The sequence below is a fragment of the Thermobia domestica genome, chromosome 9, assembly GCF_964235325.1.
Source record: "Thermobia domestica chromosome 9, izTheDome1.hap1.1, whole genome shotgun sequence".
NCBI classification, from domain to species: Eukaryota; Metazoa; Arthropoda; class Insecta; order Zygentoma; family Lepismatidae; genus Thermobia; species Thermobia domestica.
In genome coordinates, this window is record NC_137462.1 from 15,001,003 (window position 1) to 15,019,757 (window position 18,755).

Below are 18,755 nucleotides of genomic sequence, written 5' to 3' on the forward strand. Positions count from 1 at the left end.
GTGAATGAAATTGAACTTAACACATAGAATACAATACTTTACTAAATATAAGGTTACACATATTATCACAGAAAAATAGAGAAACTTAATACTTAAGATTGTACCTAGTTTATCACTCACCATGAAACAGGGACAGATCCAGGCTGAATGTTTGGGGGAGGGCGGTCGTTCGAAGTCAATAGGTTTTATTTTACATTTATAATAAATACAAGGGTGAAAATTCTTAGGAAAGGCTTTATTTTTAAAATAGGAAGTATTCTATTCTGGGGTAGGGCGATTGCCCCTGGATCCGGCCCTGTTATGAAACATATCCGAAATTTTCAGTTGGAGCAATGAAGATGCTCGAAGGCGTCATGCATTATCGTGCAACCACTTTCGAAGCAACAATAAACGGAAGCCGCAATAATACTTTATGTATTTTCCCGCTAATACAGCATAAACCAATAAAATCGTTGACGGATTGTTCTACCGTTATGTATAATAGCAGACGCTAACGCGATGTTAGGACCCGATTACTGAGAGGACGGACTACTGAGGGCCGGATTAGCAAAAGTCTAGTGCAAATTTTAGAAAATAGAAAAAGATCTGAGGTGTTCAGGATATTAGGTGTCTTACACTATTTATAATAAACTCTAGATTTTTTCTGAAATGTAAAAATTGGAAGACACAATGAAATAACCCAAAAGTATTTTCTTGATATTTCTTTTGTAAAAATTCGTTACTGCTGCATTAAAATTAAGCACAATACCTGATAATTAAATGTTTTTAAAGTTCAATATTTTTTTAAAAAAATATTTTAGCAACTGTATTGCTCGTATTACAATTGATTATTTCTTTGTTTAAGTTACAGTTGACTATATTTAAAAGAATTGAATGGCACAACACTTTCCAATTTTAAGTAATTCCTTTCTAGAATGTAACCCTTTCCAACCAAATAAAAATGTTAAGGTATTAATAGGTTTTGTTCGTTTATTTTTCAGTTTCACGAGATATGATGGAACATGGACAATATAGTTGAACTTGGTGGTAGATATTGTCACTGACTAAAGTAAAATAAGGTGAAAATAATTTTTTATTGAAAGCAAATATGTTCAATAATATGTAAAATGCATTTTGTGAAAAATAATAACATTTTTACCACTGTGCACGTGATTTATTTTCTAAAATTCCAGAATATCCATTAGGCATATTCGAACCATATTAATACGAGGGCGATTCAGAAAGTAATGCCTCAAAGGTGATACCTTTATTTGTGTTTAACAGATAGCACCGATACAGGTATCAGTGGGAAGCTTGCAATGTCAGTTACAAATGGTGGCCATCATTTTTGAAGACAATCCCCATTACAGCAAAATATTTGCGCCAACGTGAAGCAAGTTTTTTTTTTCATACCGTCGGCGAAGAATTGTGATGGCTGCTGGCGACAACAATTGCCAAACTGTTGCTTCTATTTCCCCGACACAACTGTAGCACTGTCCCTTTAGGTGATCCTTAACTTTGGGGAAGAGCCAGAAGTCGCAGGGGGCAAGATCCGAACTATACGCAAGATGGGGCAGAATATTCGTGAACCTCAGGCACTGGAGTGCTTGCTAAGTTTTGTGGTTGTATGGGGATGAGCATTGTCGTGGTACAAAATTGCCAGTTTATCTTCGCGAGTAGGTTGCAATCTCGTGTTGTTTGATTCTGCTATTGCCTCAAATCAATTCGACCACCTGTTGATGATCGTTATCAGAAGTCGTTGCGGGAAGTCCGCTTCGGTGCTGACCATAGAGAATTGATGCAGCTAGATTTTGGTCCTTCACAGGCTTTCCCCACCTCTACACAGTGCTGACGTCAACACAGACATTCCCATAACCTGCAGTCATACGGCGATGAACGTTCCTGGGCCCACAATCTTCTGCAGTCAGAAAATCAATGACAGCCCACTGTTTCAACGGTACGTCACCACTGGGTGACATGGATTTCCCCATTACTCTGGAATGGGAAGATATAGAAATGTGAAACAAGTGACATTCCATAGTTTAGACATTAGCACAGTAAAGTTCATAATATTTGTAGTACTATTGGCCAAGCAGTGGGCTTGGATGCATTACTTTCTGAATACTCCACATAGCACTTAACGTATATCCATTATTGTGGAGACTTGTCTTGTAAATCAATTTGTATTTAGAAAGTTTCTGATTTTGAAAGACACAAGCTATAAAAAATGCTATTAGAAAGAATGATTATTTTCAACTTATGTCTTCCTCTTCTAGCACTTGCTTTCGGTCCTATATGCTTTTTTAATCTATTTACTTGTGCAGAACAATAAATGGATGGAGAACGTTCGAAGGCAGAAAAATAATGCTTAACAACCATATACAAACTCAGTATACAAAGTGTTGACAGAAATCAATGAAATAAACATATTCTAATATATATTTCAATATCAAATTAGCAAATATTACGAGTATCTACAAGTAATATGGTGACTCCAAGAATATATTTTCCTAGTTTGATCACTACATTGTAATATCCTGCAAGTCGTTATATTTATGAACATTAACATATACACTCATGTCCAAAATTATTGTCGCATGTCTATAAATATGTTGTTGTAGAAATATAATTTGATAACGAATTCGCCCAGTATTTCTTATAATGTTAGTATGTGTATAATCGGCAAAGACATGTATGTGGCAAAATTTCATGTCCCACAAATATACATTTCCCGATTATACACATAGTAACAATATTACAAGTAGCCTACAATATCATTATCAAATTATATTCTTACAAGAAGACACTTATAGATATGCGACAATCATTTTGGACATGACTGCACTTTTTTATTTATATACAAGTCAACATGTTCTTCTGCTAAAAGTTACTACATAAAGCAAACGACAGAAATTATCGTTAACACTTAGTCATGTGATGGAAGAGGAACAGTAGTGTCATTGATACTCAGAAAGGTACACTAATGTCCAAAATTGTTGTCGCATGTCTATAAATATGTTGTTCTAGGAATATAATTTAATAACGAATTCGTCCGGTATTTCTTATAATGTTAATATGTGTATAATCGGCAAAGACATGTATGTGGTAAATTTCATCTTAAAAGAGCAGTAAATAAAATGAAAATAAAACTTTCCTGTTCATTTAGTAACATTTTATTTTATTTATTGTGGATTTCGTATTTATAATTATTTTCCTATGAAATTTACCAAGAATATACATTTTCCGATTATACAGATAGTATCAGTGGTAAAAGCACCCTGCAAAATCATTATCAAATTATATTATTACAAGAAGACAATTATAGATATGCGACAATAAGTTTGGACATGAGTGTACAACATTCCAAGCATTGCGACAATCAATATCAGCTAGTATTAGCTAGTCAATTCGCCTCTCCTAGCTTACCTAGAGACTTAAGATATAGCAACCTAACTCAAGCCTTTTAGCTTGCCTGTAGCTTGTTCTTCAACCGGGAATCGAAACCCGAGACAACGTATATCAAAGGCACACTCACTAACTACTAAGGGAGAGGTAACATCAGGTTTTTCAAATGCAAATTCATAGAGCAAAATGTGTAATAGATAATATTGTATTGAAACCACGAACTATGGATGAAAAAAATCATTAATTTTATTCAAGAAAATCAAAATGTCAATTAGGTGGGTGAAACTAAAGTAAGCTCTGTGTAATATCTTAATTTTAGTGTACATGTATAACATTATTTTTAAATAACAAGGACAGAACTTCTAATATTTCTAAAATTGTTGGAAGTAGAAGAAAAGTGTATGAGTATAGTAAAAATAACGTGTGGTGATAAAGCATTGTATTTGCCAATAGATAAAATAAATTAACATTTCAGATAAAATCATGAAAAAGTGAAAGTAAATACCTTCTGGTAAATTTGACTTCAAAATATTGTTACTACTTTTCCATCGTTAGGATAATAACAATATTTTTCAGAAAATGTCATTTGGACTTTCCTAAGATTTGGTAAACTTTAAAATACTATATAATGGCCTTTAGGAAATTAGAAAAGAAAAATGGTTTAACAAACAAAGACGATAACTTAATACATGTTTAAAACCGAAAGGTCATCCTACATCTAATCTTCAAACATTGAGTCACAATGGAGAAATCTCCAAAAAGTTACCACGAATACAAAATATTCAAATACAGAAAGAGAGACCACTGCCTGGTCAAAGTTAAGCAGAATCTGGAATATATAAACTATGACAACAGGAAGCTTAAGTTGTCTATTTACATATAACAGGATTTTCGGAAGTCTTTAAAGTGAGAAGCAAATTTGAATACTTAAATATTCAGCTTGTTTCTGTTATAATTGGGCTAGTATTGAATGAGTTTATAAATTATCTGTTATGCACTTAAATTTACATACTATGCCAGGTATTGAACTGAATACTATTAAATGTTTACAGTTAAATGATTACATTGTCATAAACAGAATATTTACTATACTAGAGACTTTCGATTTCAACTGTAACCCGCCTGGCGCTGCTGTCGATGTGTGTTTTTCAGTACCTACCTCAAAAGAGGAGGGACAAGTTGCTGCGACCGAGATCATTCAACTGTTGGATGCCGGAGCGTTGCCACAATGGATTATTTCACGATCTTCGTGTCTTGGTAGCCATTCTAAGTCGCCTACAATCTTCACTCGTCAAGACCAAACGACTGAATGACAAATTGGCAACACAGCTGACGTCATTCACTTCTTTTCCCTAAGCAAAGGGAGAGTTTCCTCCGTCAGAGGGCGGCGGGGGTGGGGCCGAAGTGTGTTTCACATATTTCCCAAGGGCACACTTGAAATAGACACGCTCTACCGTACTACCATTCTATATATACCAATTTCTCTGTAAACCATTTGGATCATAATCATGACAATAAGAGATCGTAACGACCAGTCTTTAATTTGACTTACTAATTCATTATTTGATCAATTTTTAGTTATTGATTTGATATAACTTGTTTTGATCTTTAGTTATTTAATATTTTATATCTTTTGAAACAGTATTGCACGGTTTTTAAGGACTTCTGTTTATTAACGAACAATCTTTTATATATTTACCCGTATCGCCCATGTGTCCTGGGACAAAAATATTCAACGATTGCTTGATGTGTTACAATTAATTTAGATTGGGATGTAAAAGGTCAGAAGTTGGGAATTGAGTTCGTTTAGAAGTCGAGGAAATCCATACAGATGATCCGAAACCAGATTCTTCATGGATTCTCTTATTGTTATTATAGAATTGCCACAGAGGTAGTATGCAGGCCAACTGTGACTAAACGTTACATTGATAGAATATCGTTCAGTTACCTTTAATAATATAATCAAACTACTTCGGTTGAACAAGTGACAGCGCTACTGTTTGTAAATGTGTTCAATCTCGGTTATAATGCCCCTATTGAAACCAGACGCTTCCTGTTTGAATATCGGTTTTCGTACGACGAAATCATTCGGAGTTGTCATAAAATTGTTATATATATTTATATATATCAGTTCTAGTTAGAATATTGGACTCTTATAGTTCGGAAGTCTGAAATACGAGTATATCTCTTCTGTCTAGAATATTGGACTCTAAAGTGTAGAAATCTACAATATTCTATATCACTTCTGCCTAGAATATTGGACCCCTAAAATTTGGAAGCCTCATCACTTCTGGTTAATATATTGGACTTCTAAAGCTTGTAAGTCTCAAATGTATCACTTCTGGTAAGAATATTGGACTTCTGAAGATTGGAAGTCTTAAATATATCACTTCTGGGAAGAATATTGGAAAACTGAAATGAAATCTTTGAGTTTTACATCCCACGATTATGCTGGTTAGGCTAAAGAAGACGGTGATGATGAGTAATGAATGAAATGGTGGGATGAGGGAAGTGCAAGGAAACGGAAGAACCCCGAGAAAAACCCACACACGGTGTTTGTGCACCATAAAGTTCACTTGGGGGGATCGAACCCGGGACCCCAAGCACCAGAGGTTAAGAATATTGGACTCCTAATGATTGGAAGTTTCCAAGATGTATCATTTCTGGTTACTATATTGGACTTCTAAAGATTGGAAGTACCAAATGTATCACTTCTGGTAAAAATATTGGACTTCAGAAGATTGGAAGTCTCAAATATATCACTTCTGGTAAGAATATTGGACTCCGAATGATTGGAAGTCTCCAAGATAAATCACTTCTGGCTTTTATATTGGACTTCTAAAGATTGGAAGTACCAAATGTATCATTTCTGGTAAGAATAATGAACTTCTGAAGGTTGGAAATCTCAAATATATAACTTCTGGTAATAATATTGGACTCCTAAAGATTGGACATCTCCAAGATATATTTCTTCTGATTAGAATAATGGAACCCTAAGGTTAGTAAGTCTTCCATAGTTTCATATTGTGTGAAAAGAAGTTCACTTGTTTTCTTACGTAATACAGTTCCGTTACACCTTAGGTGGTTTCGTCGAGATGCTAATGTTCTACGTCTTATGGTACGGATGTGAAACTTGGACCATGACAGCGACAAGCATTTGATAAAATTCAGTTGATACATATGGAAAGCAGTGATGTCATAGAATAGTACACATATTTCGGACAGCCAGAATAGCTAGTTCATAGAGTATATCACTGAAGAACTCAAGATTTCTGATAATCTCTCTTTTCGAGTCAACAAGAAAATTTTGCTACTCTTCGGCATATGGTATGATGAGATGGATATAATATCCATAAAACCATCACGGGAAGCAAAATTGAGGGCAGAGAAATGCGGCGAAGAACCCCTTACAGGTGAATAGAACGAACACAACACAACTTCATTGCCTTTTCTGAGTTGCTTAAGGAAAGCTGAACATAATACAAAATGGCGACAATACATTAGGCATGTGACTAAGGAAACCAATTGGGTCACGACGCTCAGTAAGAAACAAAGGACGGATGTTGATGATAATGGTGATATTCTTTATTTAACTTAGCACAAGTTATTTTCCTAATCAAGTAAAGTCACGATAAACAATAAAGAACACTGAAATAGGTTTATTGGCTTCGTAAAAAAAAACTTAATATGATGGTCTTATCTGTAGTTTTATGTGAAGTTTTGCACGATTTCTTTCTATTTTTGAAGTGTAGAGTAGCTAGAAGGGTAAATAATCAGCATATATATAGACTTACCACGTTAAAACGCCACACTGCTGTCTGCGACCATGGCTAAGTTTCTAAATCTGACCTTTCTTCTTCTGTTAATTTTATATTTTATGAAAGCTGCTTTTGGAGAAGACGGTAAGTATTTTCAAAAGTACTAGTACACCGACCACCAGTACCACATTTACGATGTTTTTCCGGGGACTTGGCTAACTTCATTCCTGGAAATGTGCAAATTCTACAAGATATTTTATTTCCTTTAAAATAATAAATAAAGTTTCGGGTGGGTTAAGTCCGGAAGCCCCCTTAAATACGCCACTGCTGACCACCAACGTAAACAAGCCGCGGTGGCTCAGTGCACCTCTGATGCATGGGGTCCCTGGTTCGATCCCAGCACGCCCCATGGGAACTTTGTGGTGGACAAACACCGTATACGTGGGTTTACTCGGGGCTCTCCCGTTTCCTCCCACTTTCTTCATCCACCATTTCATACATCACTCATTATCAACTTCTTCTCTAGCCTAGCCGGCATACAAGTAGGACGTAAAATTCAAAGATTTCATTCCATTTCATTTCAACTTAAACAAGCGTTTGTCGTTTTAGTTATTACACCACTATTCAATACGAGAGCGTAGTGGACAAACTAACTGAAACCGTTAACACCATTAAGTCAAATCATTATACACACTATCCATACAATCTTTAATCATTTGATTAACTTACAGTTTCCATTTAGATGACTTCATGATTTACATTATTCCAGTGGCCCTTGACTTGTGACCGACTTCGTTTACAACTGTCCGATTATAAGTAGATGTTATCGTTAGGTCTGCCTGGTCGTAGCCTACTATAGAGTACTGTATTTGATCGACCGTAGGTCGTTGTTAACGTTAGCTTTTTTCTTTTTAATTACACATATTTGAGTTATTGAAACAACAAACACACAATGAAACATACAGTTGTATTCACAGTCGGTTTTGCTTACAATAAGCGTCATACTAAGGGTTTAACTACTACATGATTCAAGCATTATTCGAACTCTAAGTCTGACGCTAATCACTACCAATGTCTGTTCTGAATATGGCTCGTGATGCTCTCACATACAGAGTTTTTCTATTTCTGTATTTCTAGTAACAGATTTTCTATGTTAGTGATATATCGTTATTATTATTATTATTATTATTATTATTATTATTATTAGTAGTAGTAGTAGTAGTAGTAGTAGTAGTAGTAGTAGTAGTAGTAGTAGTAGTATCATTAAGTTGTTGATAAGGATAGCTGTTTAATGTAAACATTGTAAATATGTGCCGCAATGTTCATCCAAATTCTACTCAACTTCCTATATGTTAACCGTCAATAGTAAGGTAAGAGAAGTGAAAATTAATCAAAATATTACGTATGTTGTTAAGCCGAGGGAAGGTCATATCGGTTGCTCCAAGTATAAGAGGGACTAGTCAAATTCCGAGGTCTTATCATTGGCATCTCTCTGAAGTAAGTGACTAACTGAGTTAGGCTCTCGGAGTTGCAACAAGTGCGCGATAATAAAATCCATCAATTCTCATGGAACTTAATGTATGACACATTCATTATTTATCACCTTAACTGAAACCCAACATCTAAAAATTTGAGTACTTCAACTACTAAGCGAAGTGCTTCAAACATACTTGTCTTGAAATTGAAATATAAAGTCAAATATCTCTCACGTTAGTGGATATATTGGAATACTTATATCTCGTAGCACCTTCCTGTGTAGCATACGTAAATACCCATTCGCGGGTAATTTTATTTCACAGAACGATTTTATACAGGCAAATACTTTTCTCCTTCCTTCTAGTAATTCAAATATGCAGCCTAGTCTAAATACGTTACTTAGGTATAATAATAATAATAAAATAAAAAATCATACTGTGCTTAAGTTAGTCTCCTGTTTAGATCTACTGTTGGCGACAGGTGGCTCCAGAACGTTGCTATATGTTGCTCGAAATCTTGCTAAAAATTACTAAAATTGAATAGAAAATAGTTTACATAAATTAGTGCTTAAGCAAGAAAAATCTAAAATTTTAGTGTATTAATTTGAAATATACTGTATGTCATTCTTGATAATCTGAAATCAACACTTTTATGATTCACATTTAAAATATTTCAAGTCCTATTCGTTCGTCATTAAGGACAAATATTTGAAACTGTTTTTTTTTTTTTTCAATTCTTGTAGTTTAAAGTAGGAATTACTAATTTCACTCTTTTGATATGAAATGTTAAATCAAATATAACAAAGAAAGTAGGATTTGAATATTTATTAACCGTCAATGAACAAGAATGATAAAGTGGTTTAAGACCAGGAAATGATGGATAGTAGAGTTTCATTGGGGAGCCTGTTAGACAACTGAAGTTACAATAGGGTAGCATTATTGAACTAAGCGTCTACCCGCTATGAACTATGCTACCCATAGGGAGGACATAGGCTCGAAGTATGACTTAGTGTGTTTTCGAAGTATGACATAATGGATTAATGAAAAAACATACATCTTACTTATATGATTCCGCAAGTCCTTTCCATCGTTGACAGCATTTCTGAGTAGGTACCTCTAATTTGTTGTATACGAAACTGTGACGTGCTCTTAGTAAAGTTTTCACTATATCTTCTTCGTTTAATTGTCCTTAGTTCGTGTCCATGCTGAGATCATGTTAGTCTTTCAAAACCTTTTATGTTGCAGTAAATGACAACTGTAAAGAAAGGGTATAGCTGATTAAACTCCAGGCAACTAGTGTATCTCAAGGGTAGTGCTCGTTCTGATTAGCAGCTAAGGAAATTACTGGAAGATCGATATCTCATGGTCGCCGTAACTGAGTGCTGATGTGGGAGTCGAAGTTCTCGTCTAAGGTCGAGTCTCATCAGAATGCAGATTTTGGCTTAACCTCTTGCTGGATATTGAATAACAGTTTGTAGAACATAATAGAAACAATGGCTTAGGAAGATTAGAATGAATGCCAAACAAGTGGAATCCAGATATTGTTTAAAATCCAGTTAGGGCAAATCTTTTGTTGAGCCCAGTTTGTACAGGATGCACACGGTTTTCCTTTGATCTGTAGTGCTGCTAACAAGGTTACCAGCATGTAAGATAAATTTGAAAGCTCAACTAAAGTGACGTCTCAGGTTTTGGATATAAAAGTCCACTAACATTTACTCTTGTCATTTCAAATTGATACTTTTTTTTTTTTTTTAAAAAAAAAAGTTCATCTGTCCGTAATCTTACATCAATCTCTTTTTTCACTGAGGCGAAATTTTTCATTGAATAAAAGTAACTTTTCAACAGTCAATACCAGAAATTTTGAACACAGAATATAATCGTGGAGATGTTTGGAATTACCACTAACACTATTTATTGGGAACACGTTGTGTAATGTATTTTTTCGGGAAGTAGAAGAATACTCAATATTTCATGTACTTTCAATTCCTGAAGCTTGTAAGTATAAGTCCTGCGGTGTTTGAGCGTTGAGTAAGTTGTGTGGTTTCTCGAGTCTCCTTTAATTTGTTTCTTTCGTATTTATTTTATTTATTTATTAGTGCTAAAACTAAGAAAATAGCTCATATCTTTCCCATTAATGGAAATTTGATCATGTAATGCCTACGTATAATGCGGCGTTGATAGTATTAAGAAGTAGAGAAAATTTAGAAATATTCAGTACCATAGTCAAGAGTCAGCAATTATGAGAAGTCCCATAAAATAGTAGAAGAGGGATGAAAAAGTAATGTCGTGAAAATGGTATTTACGCAGTTCGCATCACAATTGTTAGAGACAAGTGTACTTTTCGAAGCTCGAAAGCAATAAGTAGTGCCCTCCCGGTACAAAGTTTAGTATAGTGGTACAAAAGTGACTCATATGAATGAGAAAACATAAAATTAAAAAGGGAGCTATTTTAATCTATTAAAATGCGACGCACGCTACGTATTTAGCGTTCATGTAAATATTCGAATAAGTAACGTCCAATAACAGCATCCATCTAGTTCAAGCCTAGTTCCACGGAAATACAACTGCAGTGATTCTAGAAAATAAATACACTAAGTCATTAGGTAAACAATATGTTTTTATGTATATAGAAATGGTGTGAAAAATTGAATAATGGGCCATAACTTACATTATATTTCCAATAGAACTATGAAATTTTATGTGCGTAGTGTAGCACATATGTTCTTTATGCTAAAGTAGTGTAGCAAATATCCTTTTATTTACACATACGTCTATAATGGAAGTACGTAGATTTGCGCACCCACCAAAGTTTGACCATTGAATTCCTGTACAAGAGGGGCAGTTACTCAGACACATCCACTCGATATAAATTGTTTCGTGTACATGAGGATGAGACATTGAGATCCAACAATATCCAGCAATGGATACTAAGGTTTCAGTGGTGACGGTACCGCAGACCATTAACTGCAGTGAACAACATTAAAGAATACCACATTGACAATAATGTGTAACTACATGACCATTTATCGAAATGTCTGTGTTATGCGTGGTAGTATTCTAACACTAATAGAGATTTTATATTACACAAAACTTTGTGTCCGTTAGGTCTCACACTTGCTCACAAACGAACAGAAACAAATCCACTCTGCCAATCGCATACAACAAAATCCAGAGTTAAGGAATTGGAACTGGTTCCTCAATACCCTTATAGTCTGGACTTGGTTCCGTCCGTTTTTTTTTTTTTTTTCTGTTCCGTCTTCCGAAGGGCCTCACTTTCGTAGTACAGTAGGAAGTTCACCAGTGACCAAGAACTCATTGTGTATGTGTGATACAGTGCTATAATTATCAGCGTCTGAGATATATCAAAGTGCATTCACGGCATCGAATGAACAGTGCAGTAAATGTGCCACAGCGGATCGAAGATACATTGAGTAACATACTTATGTACACAAAGGACACAAGTACATGCACCAAAATTTCGTTGTTCTGTTGCTACTAAAAAGAAATATATATATATATATATATATATATATATATATATATATATATATATATATATTAACAACCTTCCACCGTCGTGCCTATATAGCATGGGGATGAAATGTAAAATGACGGTCGAAGATCGCTGCTACTCACCATCTATATATATATATATATAGGGTAACTGTCCCAATAATTGACAGTGTACCAGTAATTGACACTTTCTTCTTTTTTTCGCCTCAACAAGACTGCGGGACTAGATACCAGCAAATGCTGCCACCTGTTATTCCTTTGTGGTGTTGTCAGTCCTACACTACTGTTAATATTTGTCACTATGTGGTAATACTCCAAAGGAAGCAGAACATCGATGGACAGTGAGAAGTCAACTGTTTTTTCAGCCTTCTAGTAACGGTTACGCTTAAGCAAAGTTGTTTTTGTTTCCGGCGCATATCAAATAAACCATAATAATTACTGACGAGTTAAAGATCTTTTGATGTAACTGAAGGACTAATAGATCAGACTAAGCCAAAAATTTTAGCTTCTTGAAAGTTAAACCAAGTTTTCAGGGGGGGATGTCAATTATTGGTCACAGGTTAGCTGCAATCACCAGTAATTGACACCCCTGTCAATTACTGGTGATTTGCCTAAGCTCAATGAATATCAGCAGAAATTTGTATACCGTGTATTTCAGTGAAGTTAAGTTAGCTGGTAGAGTTAAAAACATTATTTCTTATAAAAATCCCAGTAGTTGATAGGGGGTGTCAATTACTAGATCCAGGGGTATCAATTACTAGGCTACTGCTGAAAAATTGTACAATTTACACGCCTTTGTTATTATTGTGATTTGTTATTATTCGAAAGGTCCTGGGTTGACACCTTTGTGATTAACAGAGAACTGATCTTGCTTTTCAAAAAAAAAAAAAAAAAAAAAAAAAAATCTTGAAGTGGTAAATATCCCCTTGGTACGGAGTTAAGTAGACCTAGGCCTTTTCCCTCATTTTTCTTTATCTTTCTGAGCGCTCAATATGACTTTAAGCAAGTGTCTTCCCTTAATCTACAGTACTCTTACTTGCCACGTTGCCACTGGTAGAGTAGCCTACAGTAGCCGATTAGTTGAAAAAAAAAAGGAAATAACATATATTTATGGACAGTGTGAATGCTTTACACTGATGAAGCTAAGGAAAGATTCGGCTTTGTTTCTTTACAAGTGAAATCACATCTATGGAGCAAAGCAACATCTAATAGGTCTAATGTCAACTCAGAGTGCATGTTTAGCTAGTGATCATATGAATGCAACGCAGCTGCAAACTGGCCATACCTACAAGCAAGAGGGCACAGTCTTTCCTAGATATTGGTGATAGCCCAGAGGAAAACGAGAAAACAGAAGTGGCACAAGTGTTAGAAATACCGTCCGTGCCATCAAATTCGTCCCTTTAGATTCCGTTAGGTGGTGAAAACACTAACTCTTCTTTAAATGAAATCTTTAAGTTTTACGTCCCACGGTTATGCCGGTTAGGCTAAAGGAGATGGTGATGATGAGAGATGAGTGAAATGGTGAACTGAAGAAAGTGGGAGGAAACTGGAGAACCCCGAGAAAACCCACGAGCACGGTGTTTGTCCACCACAAAGTCCACATGGCGCGAGCTAGGATCGAACCAGGGACTCCAAGCACCGGAGGCGAACGCTCTACCACTGAGCCACCGTGCACCCTATTTTAGTATTAACATCCGTTGTATGCAAAAATAATATCTCAAAACTGTTATAAATCAGCTTGGTAAGGTGATAGAAAATTATGTAGTTCATTCAAAGTAAGATATTAAGAGATGTCAATTACTGGGTCACGATGTGTCAATTACTGGTGATTCTCTCAAATCATAGTGTCAATTTCTGGTATAATAAACATCTTTTCGTATATATATTATTAAAAATAATAATTATCAGTCTATATTTTTTCCGGTGGTGTGTATAGATGAAGGAAGGATGCCTTCGTACCTACACAAAAGTTAAGTAAGTTAGACTCATTTGAAGGGTAAAAAAACATGCGATTTGTCAAATACTGCTCTTATACTGTCAATTACTGAGACAGTTACCCTATATATATATATATGACACATTATGCAAAACGTTTCGAAAGTACATACAAGGATAAGAATCAATTATGTGTTGTCTGAATACATATAAATGAAGTTTTACTACATTATCTTTAGAGATTACATTTATATTTGAGTAGATTGCCAACCTGAAGAATACCGTCTTGAAACACTTCCACCTAATTACTGTGAGAAACTGTGCTGTACAACAGGCTGTCGAAAAAATTGTGTTGGTCCAAGAAAAGGATGTGTTTGCAAGGATACCTATAAATATGACTTTGATAAAAAGAAGTGTGTCCTCAAGTCAGATTGTCCAGGTAAGAATTCTCCGTTGATTATTTATACGTAAATATGTTGAATTTTACTATTTTACTTCAAAGCCTTATTATCATGTTTTTCATGTACAAAGGTCGTGATATGAATACCAATCATTAAATAATTCAGTTTCTCTGTTTACATGAAGACCCTGTTGATGTAGAGTTGCTCATGACACGAGGAGAGACAAGAAAAAGACATTTTGTAGATATCTCGTTTTGTACTGAATTATAGAAGAATTCTTTATTATTTTTTCTCGAATTTTTTTTTGCACCATTTTGTAAATTTATGTATGAGATTCATGCCCTTATTTGTTTTCATTTCATCTAGAATTTATAAGTATCCTTCCACGTCACGAGAAGTATTCGAAGGTAGTAATATGATAACATTTATACGATATTTATTATAGAAGTATACTGTGTAATGACGATCATACTCTTTGTTGTTATCATATAATCATTTTGTCAATTTGTAGTTCCTATAGTACGAATTATGTAACATTAAAGCAGTGTTAGAGATCTAAGGCTGCATTCACACTAAGATCTTGTGAGCCGCTCATGTGAAGCTGTAGTGTGAAGGCATTGAATACTTCTGAGCAGCTCAAAAGATCGTGTTACCAAAATGTCAGCCATGCTAAAGCCAGAAGAAGCTGCAACTTTAACATTGGCGATAAATTGCAAGGAAAAAGGAAGGATTTTCTTCATTCCAACTGAGTTCACACTCACGTGTGGAAGCGCTCTCATAACACAGTGTGTTATTTTCTTCCATGCCAACGGCCTGCTTAAGCCAGCTATGGACGGGGTAATCTTCATAGCAGCTCCGAGCCGCGGCTCACTTGCACCGACCACGTGTGTGAAGGTGAACATTTAAGACAATGCAAAGCTAACAGCTGCAATTCACGCGAGCGGCTTACCAGGATCCTAGTGTGAAGGCTTCCTAAGACTTGTGTGAACTAGTGTTGTCTACGAAACTATAGGTACTTCATCTCGTCTTGAATTAGTGAATGCACGTTTCATCTCGTTTTGGAGAAGAAGAACAGAAATGTCTTGTCTCGTGGGCAAAGCTACTTGGATGTATACAGGAACGTCATTGGGAAGAACAGTGGAGAATTGACCATTAAATGGAAAAAAGTACTTACAAACAATTATGTGCTAACATAGGTGCTGTTAAAAACAGCAAAAAGAAGACGTGGTGGCTCAGTGGTAGAGATAGCTTACATTTGGTCCGTGGGGTCCCTGGTTCGATCCCAGGCCAAGTAAGTTTGTGGTGAACACCAACGTGCCCTTGGGGTTTCTCGTGGTACGGCCGATTTCTCCCACTTTATCATTCCACCAATTCCTTCACCACCATTAATTGCTGTAATCATTGTCTCCCTTAGCCTATATGTCATAATCGTGGACGTTAAGCTGAAAGATTTCATTTCATTTAAAAAAAAACTATAAAGAAAATATAATGTCCTATAAAATATTGTATCACCCTCCCCCAAGTAAACGCGTAAATTACGCTAGTAGAAGTATGTAATTTTAAATACTGTATATAACAAATGATAAATTGTGATTGTTACACTTTTAGGAGGTTTACTTCTATGCCGTGTCATTGTGTAACCTATCTAAAGACCTTGAATCGCCGTGTATAATTGATGAACAAATATTAACATTTGAATTGTATTTACAATTATTTTCATGGCTCACACAATTTTCAGTACTATGTAGGAACAAGTTAAACAATGTTTCATAAATCGAAATATTTTGTGTCTTGTGTGGAAAAATTGAAGAACTTTTTATGAGTCGGAAAATTTTGATCATTTTGAAGCAAAAAATAAAACAACTTTTTGTGAATCGGAAAGTGTTATTGCTCTGTAGAAACAAATGTAAGGAATTTTCATGAATCGGAAAATTTTCATCATGATGTAGAAACAAGTGAAAACACTTTTCATAATCCGGACAGTTTTGGATATTATGTATAGTGATGTTAGTTGGAAAATTTTTCACTATATTTAACTGCACATTGACATATACAATTCGTGTAGAGGAAAATTAGACAGCAACAAATTAGAATTTTTCAATTAGATTTCGGGAACCAGAAAATTTTTTAATATTTCAAGTTGGAAAGTAAAAATTTAGATAGTCTCTCTCTCTCTCTCTCTTTCTCTCTCATTATGTCTACTTATTTATAAATGTTACAGAATATAAATCTATAAAAGTAGTATAGCTATGAGAAAACCGTCTTATGCGTATTAAACTGACAAAATCTAATATTGTAAGATCAAAGGTGGATTCTGAGGGAAGAACGCATTGAAGTTTTTGGAACATTCTTGGAATGAAGAATCGTTAGATTTTCACTTCATGAAACTTTTTAAAACAATAGTTATTACCAATAAATTTTACGGCTAAACAACAATGTAGGAATAAGTGGAGTATGTTTTTATGAATCGGAAAACATTTATGACTTTTAATAAGTTGAAATTTTAAATAATAGAATGGGATATTTGTACTCTACGAACTCATGTTCTCTGCATTTTGCATACACACACACACACACACACAAAGAGAGAGAGAGAGAGAGGAGTTGAATTGAGTTGATTTTGAGTTTAACATCCCTTTCAGCAGCGAGACTATATAAGACGGAACCAACTGATTAACGTGAAATCCGAACTACATGAGCTCTCGCTGGGAATCGAAGCCAGGACTTTCATGACAAAGGCGCGTATGCTAACCGCTTAGCAACGAAGGAGCTCGCAGATGAAGAGAGAGAGAGAAACACTGTGTAAGAGTTTACTTCCCAACTTGAAATATTAGAAAATTTTCCGGTTCCCGAAAGCCAATTGGAAAATTATAATTTGTTGGTGACTAACTTTCCTCTACAGAAATTCAATTTTGTAGCTGAATGTGCAGCTAAATATAGTGGAAAATTTTCCAACTAACATCACTATACATAATATCCAAAATTGTCCGGCTTATGGAACGTTTTTTCCACTTGCTTCTGCATCGTGATGAAAATTTTCCGATACATGAAAATTCCTTTCACTTGTTTCTACAGAGCAATAAAACTTTCCGATTCACAAAAAGTCGTTTTACTTTTTGCTTCAAAATGATGAAAATTTTCCAACTCATAAAAGTTCTTGAATTTTTCAATATACGACAGAAAATATTTCGATTCATGAAAAGTTTTTTTTTTTTTTTTACTTGTTCCTACATAGTACTGAAAATTGTGTCGGTGGCTCAGTGGTAGAGCGTTCACCTCTGGTGTTTGGGGTCCCGGGTTCGATCCCAGCCCCCACCAAGTGAACTTCGTGGTGGACAAACACCGTGTGTGTGGGTTTTCTCGGGGTTCTTCCGTTTCCTCCCACTTTCTTCATTCCACCATTTCATTCATTACTCATCATCACCGTCTCCTTTAGCCTAACCGGCATAACCGTGGGACGTAAAACTCAAAGATTTCATTTTTTTTAATTTTTGAAAATTGTGTGAGCCATGGAAATTTTCAGATTCTTTAAACGATCATTCGCTTTTTTACATTTCTATACATGAATTCAACCAATTTTATGGTTGCTGAGGAATTGTTACTTGATTACTGATGTTTTTTTTAGAACGGAAAATTTTCCGGAAAAATATAGCGGAAAATTTTCCGGAAATTTTCCACCTCACATCACTAGTTAACCAATCTATGTTTACAAAAAGTAACATGAAATTCGAAATTAGGGATCATGGAAACGGGCCAATAATTAGTTGTACTGAAAGCAAATCATTTTCCATTATAGGTCGATCATTTTGAGTTCGTCTTTTTGGTTTTCATTCGGGAACGTAATATGAAATTCAACATCATCAACAATCTCTGAAACCCGTATACACTGAGTTTGAGAGACTTCCAATGTTTTACTTTTCTTTTAATTGGAACTGCTATGTGATGTGACGAAACATTTGTCCGTGTTGATTCATAATTCTAAGTAGTTTTTCTTGCTTTTAATTTTTAATATATAACGGTTTTCAATCAAATTGAAAAGAATATATGATTAGTTCTTTGTATTTTTTAGGTGACAGTTAACCGGAGTAGATGGATCATGGAGATCGGAGAAGGATGTGCTAATACAGACTGTCGTTGACCGAAGTAAAATAAAAAGAAGTGAAAGAAAGAAAACAGTTCTTAGAGAAGATCACTATATTCAATATTGAATAAATTTTATTCTATATAAAACGATGTAATTACTGAAAATTAATAATAACTTTATCAAATTTTGTATATGAACGTTTCGT

General features: G+C 35.0%; 1 long non-coding RNA gene across 1 annotated transcript; it reads left to right on the forward strand.

Moving 5' to 3' along the window:
- Positions 1-7,211: 7,211 nt before the first annotated feature.
- LOC145693899 (uncharacterized) lies at positions 7,212-18,635 on the forward strand. The gene is made up of 3 exons (XR_014132843.1): positions 7,212-7,286; positions 14,328-14,504; positions 18,536-18,635. It is a non-coding gene; the product is annotated as an uncharacterized LOC145693899 (long non-coding RNA).
- The last annotated feature ends 120 nt before the right edge of the window (positions 18,636-18,755 follow it).